This window comes from Elephantulus edwardii, unplaced genomic scaffold (genome assembly GCF_000299155.1).
Source record: "Elephantulus edwardii isolate Elephantulus edwardi_28Jun2011 unplaced genomic scaffold, EleEdw1.0 scaffold00043, whole genome shotgun sequence".
Taxonomy (NCBI): domain Eukaryota; kingdom Metazoa; phylum Chordata; class Mammalia; order Macroscelidea; family Macroscelididae; genus Elephantulus; species Elephantulus edwardii.
The window spans coordinates 14,415,748-14,425,365 of NW_006399793.1; the positions used below are offsets into that span (position 1 = coordinate 14,415,748).

Here is a 9,618-nt window from a genome sequence, read left to right on the forward strand (position 1 = left end):
AATACAACTCTGATGCATTCCCTTCTCAATTTTAAAACATGTGGTATTCCTTTTCTGTTTACTCAACAGCCTCTTCACATGGATTTAGGTTTTGCTTGAGCATAATTGAGTGCTCTGGGATTCCCATTCTTCTCAATGTTAGCCATAACTTGTTATGATCCACACAATTAAATGCCTTTGCATAGTCAATAAGGCATAAATAGATATTATTCTGACATTAACAAAGATATCTCTGCATGGTCTCTCTAAATTGTGCATGAACTTCTGGAAGTTCCCTATCTATGTACTTGATCTTCAACAGTATTTTGTTTGCATGTGATATTAATAATATCGTTCAATAATTTCCACATTCAGTTGGATCACCTTTCTTGGGAATGAGAATATAGACCTCTTCCAAACTGTTGGCCAGAGAGCTGTTCTCTAAATTCCTGGCATAGTCTGGTGTGCACATCCAGGGCTACATCTGTTAGTTTAAACAAGTCAAATGGTATAATACTTACTCCTGGGGCCTTATTTTTTGCCAGTGCCTTCAAGTGCAACTTTCACCTCCTCCTTAATTACCATTGGCTTCTGCTAATACGGTTATTATTGTGTTGCAAGTCACTTGCGACTCATAGTGGCCCTATGTAAAATAGTCCTGAAATCTGCTCTATCCTTAATCTTACTGTCTCTGACACACCTACCCCAGTGACTGAATCATTCCATCTCACCAAGGATCTTCCTCTCTTGTTCTTTCCCTTCACTCTTCTTATAATGATTTCCCTCTCCAAGGACTGATCCCTCCTTGCAACATGCCCAAATTAGGTCAGACAGAACTTTAGAATCCTTGCCTCCAAGGAGTAGTCTGGTTTCACCTCCCCTAGAACAAACCTGTTCATTCTCCTGTCAGTGTATTCACTACTCTTCTCCAGAACCACAGTTCTATCATCCCTAGTTATTGTCCAGCTCTCTGTTACATAGCAAGTAATCGCAAAGATTATGGCCTGGATCAGGTGCACCTTAGTCTCCAGAGTTACATCGTTGCTCTTCAGTACTTTGGAGAGATCCCTGAAAGCAGACTTTTCCAATGCAATTCTTTGTTGAATTCCTGGCTGCTGGTTCCAAGAGTGTTGCTTTTGGAGCCAAGCAAACTGAAGCTGTCAACAATCTCAATCAACTGGTGCTACCAATAAGCCCAGTGGTTATTATCTTTGTTTTCTTAATGTTGAACTTCAATCCATATTGAAGCCTTTAGTCCTTGACATTTTACAGCAAGCACTTTAGATCATCCTCAGTTTCAGCAAGCAGGGTTGTATCATCTGCTCATATGGTACTCACTGAAATTTTTCAGTGTCAGTTCTTTTTGATACAATGACTATGTATATTCTCTCCATCTCCTTTTTTTTTTCTTTTTTAATTAAACCTGGACTTCCTTGTGGACAGAATAGCAATAGAAATTTTATTCATTTAACAAAGAATCCCCTTTAACAGAGAACTCAGTGACAGTTCTTGGTTCTATCACTATCAACCACTATTGTTACACTTACAATTAGGGCAAGGAATCAGATTGCTCTACCTCTAAACCAAGACTGGGTGAAGTTCTGGCTTAAGGAATAATGAATTCAGTTTCTTCATCTCCAAATTTGGATTTGAGATAAGCACCTCTCCAGATTTTAATTCTCAGACTTTGGGTGGAAGTACACAACTTCTTCCTGACAAGGAAGTTCTGGTAGCGTAGTCTGTAAGGAGTGTTGTTTTGTTTCAGTTGGAACTGCCGTGCCCGTGTGTGTGTGTGTGTGTGTGTGTGTGTGTGTGTGTGTGTGTGTGTGTGTTGCGCGCGCGTACACGCGCATGCATGCTCAGGTAATTTTTTTTTAGTTTTATGCTGTTTTGCTTACAAAGTTCATATACATTTTCACACTATTCTTCATTCACACTGTGTTTCATACAGTCATTCCCCATGCACTATGTTTTATAAAATTAATCACCATTGGACTTTTCCCTGTCTTTTCAGGTCCCCACTGAAGCCTTCAAATTTCTTCATTCCCTTCCTCACCAACCAAGTTGTGTAACCCTGTGGTGGTTCCATTCTCACTCCTCTGCTCTCACTTCTTCATTCTGTAGGTCCCCATACATGTTTTACTAGTTATCTGATTTTACAATGACAGTCTTATGCAGTATTTTCCTTATGAGACTGAGTTAGTTCTCCAGTATTTCCCAAGTTATGTAGTATTTTTTCCAAGTTCAAGCTCCTGAGTGCCACATAATATTTCATTGTGTGAGTGTACCACGATTTCTTAACCCATCCAATATCTTCTTTTAATGCTTTCTGAGTCATTCAATGTATTGCTCATAGCTTTTCTCAATATTCTGACTCAAGGCTTAGATTTGTTTTTTAGTTTTCTAATTTAACATTTAGAAAGGCAAAGCAAGTTCTTCCTAGTTTATTCTCCAGCACAGCTCTCTGCACATTTCATTATAATACTTTGCTTTGTCATTTCAAGCTGCCCTTTGAAACCTTCTGTTCAGTGCTTTTTTTTTTCAGCATGTTTCTCTTTGTTTTGGCTTCTCAACACCCTGGTAAAACTTTCAGAATCTCTTTGGACATTCAGTTCAATATTTTCTTTTTCCTTTGTGTTTGTAATGACCTTTAGCTTTCTTCATGGATTATATCCTTTATTTCATCCCACAGCTCATCTGGTCTTCAATCTGGTCTTCATTGTTCAATGCTTCACATCTAAAGATTATTTTGAAATTCAGGTAGAATAGATTCAAGATGGTATTTTGGTTCTCATGGACTTATTTTAATTTTATTCAGCCTGAATTTGAACTTGCACATGAGTAATTGATGGTCCATACTTTCTGACAACAATTTTTTCTTCAGTTTCCAACTTTTTCATTTGGTTTTTGGGTTGTAGTCACCAATTATCATTAATACATCTTGATTATATGCTTGGTGAATTTTGGACTGCAAGATTTGGTAAAAATTTTCAATTTCTTCATCTTTGGCTCTAGATATAGGAGTGCATATTTGAATAATATCAATGGGTTTTATAGTATCAACAGATTTTCCTTGTATGTATATGGATAATATCACTCACAACATTATACTTCAAGATAGAACTTGAAATTGACTTGTTGACTATGAAAGCAACATTTTTTCTTCTTTTTCATTCCCACCATAATATATCATGTGATTATCTGAGTCAAAGTTGCCAAAGCTAGTCCATTTCATCTCACTAATACCTATAATGTTGATGCTCGTGCATTCCATTTAATTTTTTCTAATTTCTAGTTTTTCAATATTCAGCCTTCATACATTCCATGTTCCCATTATTAAAGGATGTTTGCCACTATTTTTCCTAGCTTTAATTGATTTCCAGTCTGGGCTCTACCTCTAATACTATAACTATTTGTATTCCTCTACTGGTCATAGGGTTTTCAGAGGCCTGTTATTTAAGAAGTGGATGGCAATCCTGCTTCCTAGTGTATCTTAATCTGGGAGCGCTACAAAAGCCTATCCACCATGGGTAACCTTTGTTGTATTTGACACAGTAGTGACTTAGCTTTCAGCATCACAGAAACCTACAAGTTATCTCAGTTCAACAAACTGACAGACAAGTGATATACCAATTTAAACAATGTATTCCTCAAATACAACAAACTGACAATTTCATTTGTACCAATAATAGCAAATCAGGACCATGAGCCCAAACAACTGTTAATTACAAAGGCTCACCGACTGCATCCCAATTGGTTTAAACAAGAGGCTCCCAGACCATAGCTGATTGTTAATCAAATAAAAAAGATCCACCTTCCAGATTTCAACTACCCAAAACAAGAGGCTCTCAGCCCCAAGCTGAATGTTAATCTAGAAATAAAAGCAAGTAAATTCATGTTTTAAGCCACCAAACTTACGACAATTTGGTACAGACTCATTCATTGCCATTGAATTAGTTCTGACTACTGGTTACCCTCAGATTGCCAACATTGTAAATCTTCATAGGAAGAGAGTGTCTATATTTCTCTCATTGAACCATTGATAGATTCAAATCACCATAGAGGTTTTTAGGTTAGTTGTGGAAATCCCAGCATATTATACCACCAAAGCTCCCAATTTTGTATAGAAGCCTTAGGAAATAAATAGAGTTTTCTTGGCTTTATCTTCCAGATTGGTTTTTTCCCAACAACAGGGAGTTTTGATGATTTAGTTCTAAGAACTGTTTTGCAAATGCAAATGTACATGGCTTTCATCAACCAGCTGTTCATCAAGAGAAAGAAGGACAATCTTTTTTCATTAAGTTTACTACCTCTGAAAACTTGCTGGACTGTTGGTTTCAACTTGAGGGTACACAACAAGCTGTTTTTCAGACAATTAAAAATGTCAGAAAAGATACTAGCCTCTCAGATGTTTTTTACCTTTATATTGTTTATTTATCTTATTTTGTGGTAAATAAACTTTAGAATCCTCCAAAAGATATTAACTTAAAATCTTAATCTGTTTCAGTTCTCTAAATTAGGTCTCTAGTCTCTCTATTAGTTCTAGAACAGTTTTCATTGATTTATCTTTCATAGTGTCCCCTTTTCTCAAGAATATAATGTTGTTTGGTATCTATGTTTTGAGTCACTGTCTGTAATGATCATAATAAATAATAGGCTTATGTTTATTCTATAACTGTAATCTATTTTCCTATTTTGCCTTCTCTTTGTACATGCATGCATATGTGTGTATGGGGGTTGTATGTGTGTGTTTGTGTATAGTGGTTGTGTACACATGCATGTGAGTATATATATTAGAGCAAAAGAAAGCTGATACATGTATTTGGACTTCCATCTTAATCTAGACAGCTTTATTTATATATACATATTTATCTCTCTGGGTTTTTTTAAATTTCTCTAGTTACTTATGAATTCCTTCAGAATGGAAATCTCTATTTTTTTAATAATTAAATCTCCTATGTAGAAAGAGCACTGGTGGTGTGGTGTGTAACATATTGGCTTGCTAACCTAATAAAGTAGACAGTTTTCATTCACCAGCCATCTCCTGGGTGAAGGATGAGAAGTTTCTTCCTGTAATATTTATAGCCTTAAAACCCATTGGAGGATTGCTATGAGTAGAAACAGACTTGATGGTGGGGAATTTGGTTTTGGTTTCATACAAATCAGCAAAAATATACTTTTTTAAAATGGTCAAATAAGTTAACTGATGTATTTCTAACTGAATGAGAGTTTAAAAAATAAGACAAAGTTAAAAGCTAAGTTCCGTGAGTAAAGGAAAATTCAAGACATTCATTATTTCAGTAGAAATGTAGTGGAAGTGACTTATGACTTAATACATACCTAAATAAAGATTATCAATCATCAGCTCTCAATTAACATGCCATCTTAATCCAAAATCTCATTTCACTGGATCAGATAACTCATATTCTCTTCTCTATTGCTACAATATTCAACATTTTATCATTGTAGATTTGGCATATTTGGAACAAGTTTTTGTTAGATATTTGCAAAAGCACAGATTACTAGTCATGTAAACAGATGTGCATCAATTTGTACTTAGCAAGTACGCTCTTGCCCATGTAAATTTACTGAATTTGGGGCTTGAAAATCAGTATCACACCAGATTGAATGAAATTATCTGTGGGTGCTCCATGATCTTTGTCTTCTTGAATCCATAATTGGACATTTTCTAAACTGACAAAAACTTTCAAAAGGTGAGTTACAGTTAATCATTTTCATGACTATATTACTTAGAATCATATAAGCATGTCGTAGAAAGAGACAGAATTTGTTGAAGGGAGACTTTTAAGCTGCTTCCAAAGAATGAGGGAATTAATCTGTTAGAAGATGGAAGAAATGGCATGCCAAGCAAAGGAAGCAGAGTGTGAAAAAGAAGCTCCAACAAACTAGAAGTGAACCTCCTCAGGATGATAAAGGGATCTTTGACAAATCCACAAGCAAATATCCTATCTGCTGATGACAGACTACATGTTTGTCCCATAAGATCAGGAACAATTAAGTATGTCATGACTACTGATTTCATTTGTGTTGACTTTAGTTCCAAGTAAAATCCTTATCTATTTCATTCTTATTTCTGATTTGAACGACTATAAATGCACAGTCGTTGGGTTTATCAGCTCAAGCAGGAGTGCCATCCACTTGAACTTAGAGCAAAGATGAAAGTTTTTAGTGGTCAAGACTTTCCTCTATGACTCAACGGCTCTTAACAGCAACAACAACTATATAGACTATGCCACCAGTGCTCCATTCAGGAGAGGAAAAAAAAAAGTGTACTCTATTTATAGATAAAATGCCTAATTTAGTAGAAATTATAAGCAAGCAAATATATTTTGATAAATATTTACAAGGTTAAATAATATATTTCAGACACCATGTCAATAATAAATTTATCCCATCCCTTTTCATTTTCTCACTGAAATACAAGCAAAAGAGACGACTTAACTACCTTCACTCATTTATACAATTTCGTGTAACCAGAATAAGCTTTATAGCTGCTTCAAAGCAAAACTTCTAGCTTAACTTTAGTTGTAATTAATACTATCACCCAGAAGCCTGACTCCCTCAGTCCACCTTCCCTAGATGGCCAACTTCTGCTGACTGACATCCTGAGGGCTGTTTTCTAGACCTGAGGAAAGCCCTGCACATACAAATTTAAATTCTTCTATTTATACCACTGTGATACTGAAAAAAACTGGTAACTTTAAAAAAATCATAAAATCAGGCCATAAAGGCAGTTTTGATAAGCTGATTTTCCTTTTTTTAGATTTATTTTTTAATTTTTTTATTAATTTCAATAAACATCTACAGAGATTTTGGACTTCCATTCATTCATCCCACCCCCACTTTGCTTTTCTCCTTCAAAAGAAAAAGAAAAACTCCTTCATTGCTACACAATCCCTGCGCACCACCCCCCCCTCCCCCCATCCCGAGTATATTCCACTCTGCAACCCTCATTCTGGACTCTTACGATAATCATAATGCCCTAAAATATATTACTTTTAAACGATTCTCTCCCTCATAGGCTTCAATGCAGTAAACATAACTTATCCAGTTTTTCTCAGTCTTACCCCCACCCTGATGTCAGTCTCATTCTACAATAGTGGCACCATGTAGTATTTATCCTTTTGTGACTGAGATATTTCCTTCAGCATAATGTCCTCCAGGGTCACCCATTTTGAATAATATTGTATGATTTCCTTGTTTTTCAATGCAGCGTAGTATCCCATTTTGTGATTTTCCTTTTGACAATTTGTTGCTTAGGTACACAAGAAAATAACAGTAGATAAGAAGGTGAAAGCACAAAGTATTAAACAAAAGTATCTTGCTCTATAATTTTTAACTTTGAAATGTGAGTAAATGTAATTTATATATATAGCAAATAAACAACAGCACCTCTCTCTCACTCCACTGACATAGAGTTGATTCCAACTCATAAGGGTTTACAAGGTAGTAAATTCAAGAGATGAGTGGACTTGTCTTATTTTTATCCTGAGAGGTGGCTGGTCGGTTCAAATTGCTAACCTGCTAGTTAGCATCCTAGAATTTAACCTACTAGATTACCAGGGCATCTTTTGGAGCAGGTAAACAAGTTACTATCATGTTGAAGCCATCTGGAAAATTAAAACACTCTTTTATACCCCATGATATTATAGCAAGAATAGTCAGTCTAGAGCTTAAGATGTCCCTGATCCAGGCCATGGTCATTGCAATTACTTGCTATGCATCAGACAGTTGTACAATGACTAAGGATGACAGAAGAAGAATTGCTGCCTTTCAGTTGTGCTGGAAGAGTCTTGAATATACCATGGACTGCCAAGAAAACAAGTAGGTCTGTCTTGGAAAGGGTGAAACCAAGTTTCTCCTCAGAGGCTAGGATTTTGAAGCTCCATCTCACATACTTTGGGCTTGTTTCCAGGAGAGACCAATCCCTGGGGAAGGATATCATGCTCAGAAGAGTGGAGGAGAGTAAGATGCTGGATGAGATGGATTGATTGATAAAGTAACTAGGGCAGTGGGGGTAGGTGTGTTTGGAATCAGTGAGACTGGGTCAAGATAGGGCAGGCTTCATAGCTATTGTACATAGAGTTATGAGTCACAGGTGACTTTACATCCCATAACAACAACCATGATGTAAAAAGTGAAAAGTTCTTTTCAAGTGTGTAAATTTTCACATAAAAACAACAATCACATTGTAAAAAGTTGTTTTCAAGTGTGTAAATTTTCTTATGAAGAAATGTAAATTTATGCATTGACAAGACATCCCCTAAGTTTCTATAAATCAATAATCACGAGACCTATCTCTACTGAAAACTCACAGCTAGTGGGAAAGTGAAACTTAACTTTCTCAGTGAAATAATTTTTATTATTTATCAGAAATTTGAAAGCAGTATTTTCATGGAATGCATGGGTTACCTTCAGTTACAACTTTTCTTGGTCAAAAAAATAATATATTATTCATTGACTCACTCACACATTTGCTGATTTTCTCAAATGATGTATGATCCAGAAAAAGAAAAAGATTATGTTGTTGCAGAATTTTATTTTTTATACTAATTTTTAAGATTTTTAAATGCGGGGGAAATCTCATTTTTATTAAAGAAATACCCTTCAACCGTATTTAACTCTATCATTCATAACTATTCTGATTGCTACCTAAATGACTAGAATATCTGTTCTCTAGTACAAAAGTAAGAAGACTTGATGGCTCAAAGGATTAACTGTTCAAATGTACCCAACAAGGGGTCCCTATGCCCCAAGACCTGCAATAACAGTATGAGAACAGATTTTTTTTTTAGGTGCTTAATTAGTTTTCTCTACAAAGTTTGTTAGTTTAAGGATTATTGAAGATCTCTAAGCTTGCCTCTGGAAACCCTATGGAACTGGAGCAAGGATGAAAGTCAGGCAAGTGTCGAGGACTTTCATTCATAGAGTCCTTATGAGTCGCCTATGACTCCACGGCACTTACCAACATAGAGAGAGACCAGTTGGTCTAGTGGACCGAAAGTGATGTTACCAAGCCAAAGGTGGGTGACTCTAATCCACGGCTCTCAGGCCTGTCTGTAATTATTTTTGGTGAAACATTTTGCTAGGTCATATAGCCCTGGTGTGTCCACTTGCTGTACAGAGGTAACTTGTGGTCGCTGTGAAGCTGAACACTGTGACACTGATGTGTTACATGTGATAACGGTTACCGATGGTGGACAGTGTTTGGTGGAGCTCTCTGGTTAAAACAAACTTGGAAGCAGGACTGGCATCCATTTCCGTAGATAGCTGCCTCCGGAAACACTATGAACATGGAGCAAGGATGAAAGTCCCGCAAGTGTTGAGGACTTTTGTTCATAGGGTTGCTAAGAGTCGCCTACACCTCGACGGCACTTGACAACAACAAATGAAAGAAAATAGAACAGTTTAAGTAATGAGCTAAGACTGGCAATATTTTATGTATTATTCTAAAAACCATAACAACAATAATAAATTATAAAAGATGCAACTATTATATGGGAATTCTTCATTACCAGCTCCCATGGCATCCCAGCTCCTTAGCCACTAAGTAGGAAGATGAACACTAACCCAAACATTGTAACTTTCTGGCTATTTGAATCCACCAGCAGATCCTTC

At 36.2% G+C, this 9,618-nt stretch overlaps 1 protein-coding gene across 1 annotated transcript in view; it reads right to left on the minus strand.

Annotated features, from left to right (window-relative positions):
- The window catches only part of MCTP1 (multiple C2 domains, transmembrane 1), a 906,633-nt gene that overhangs the window by 784,063 nt on the left and 112,952 nt on the right, over positions 1 to 9,618 (minus strand). The gene's annotated exons all lie outside the window — the stretch shown is intronic.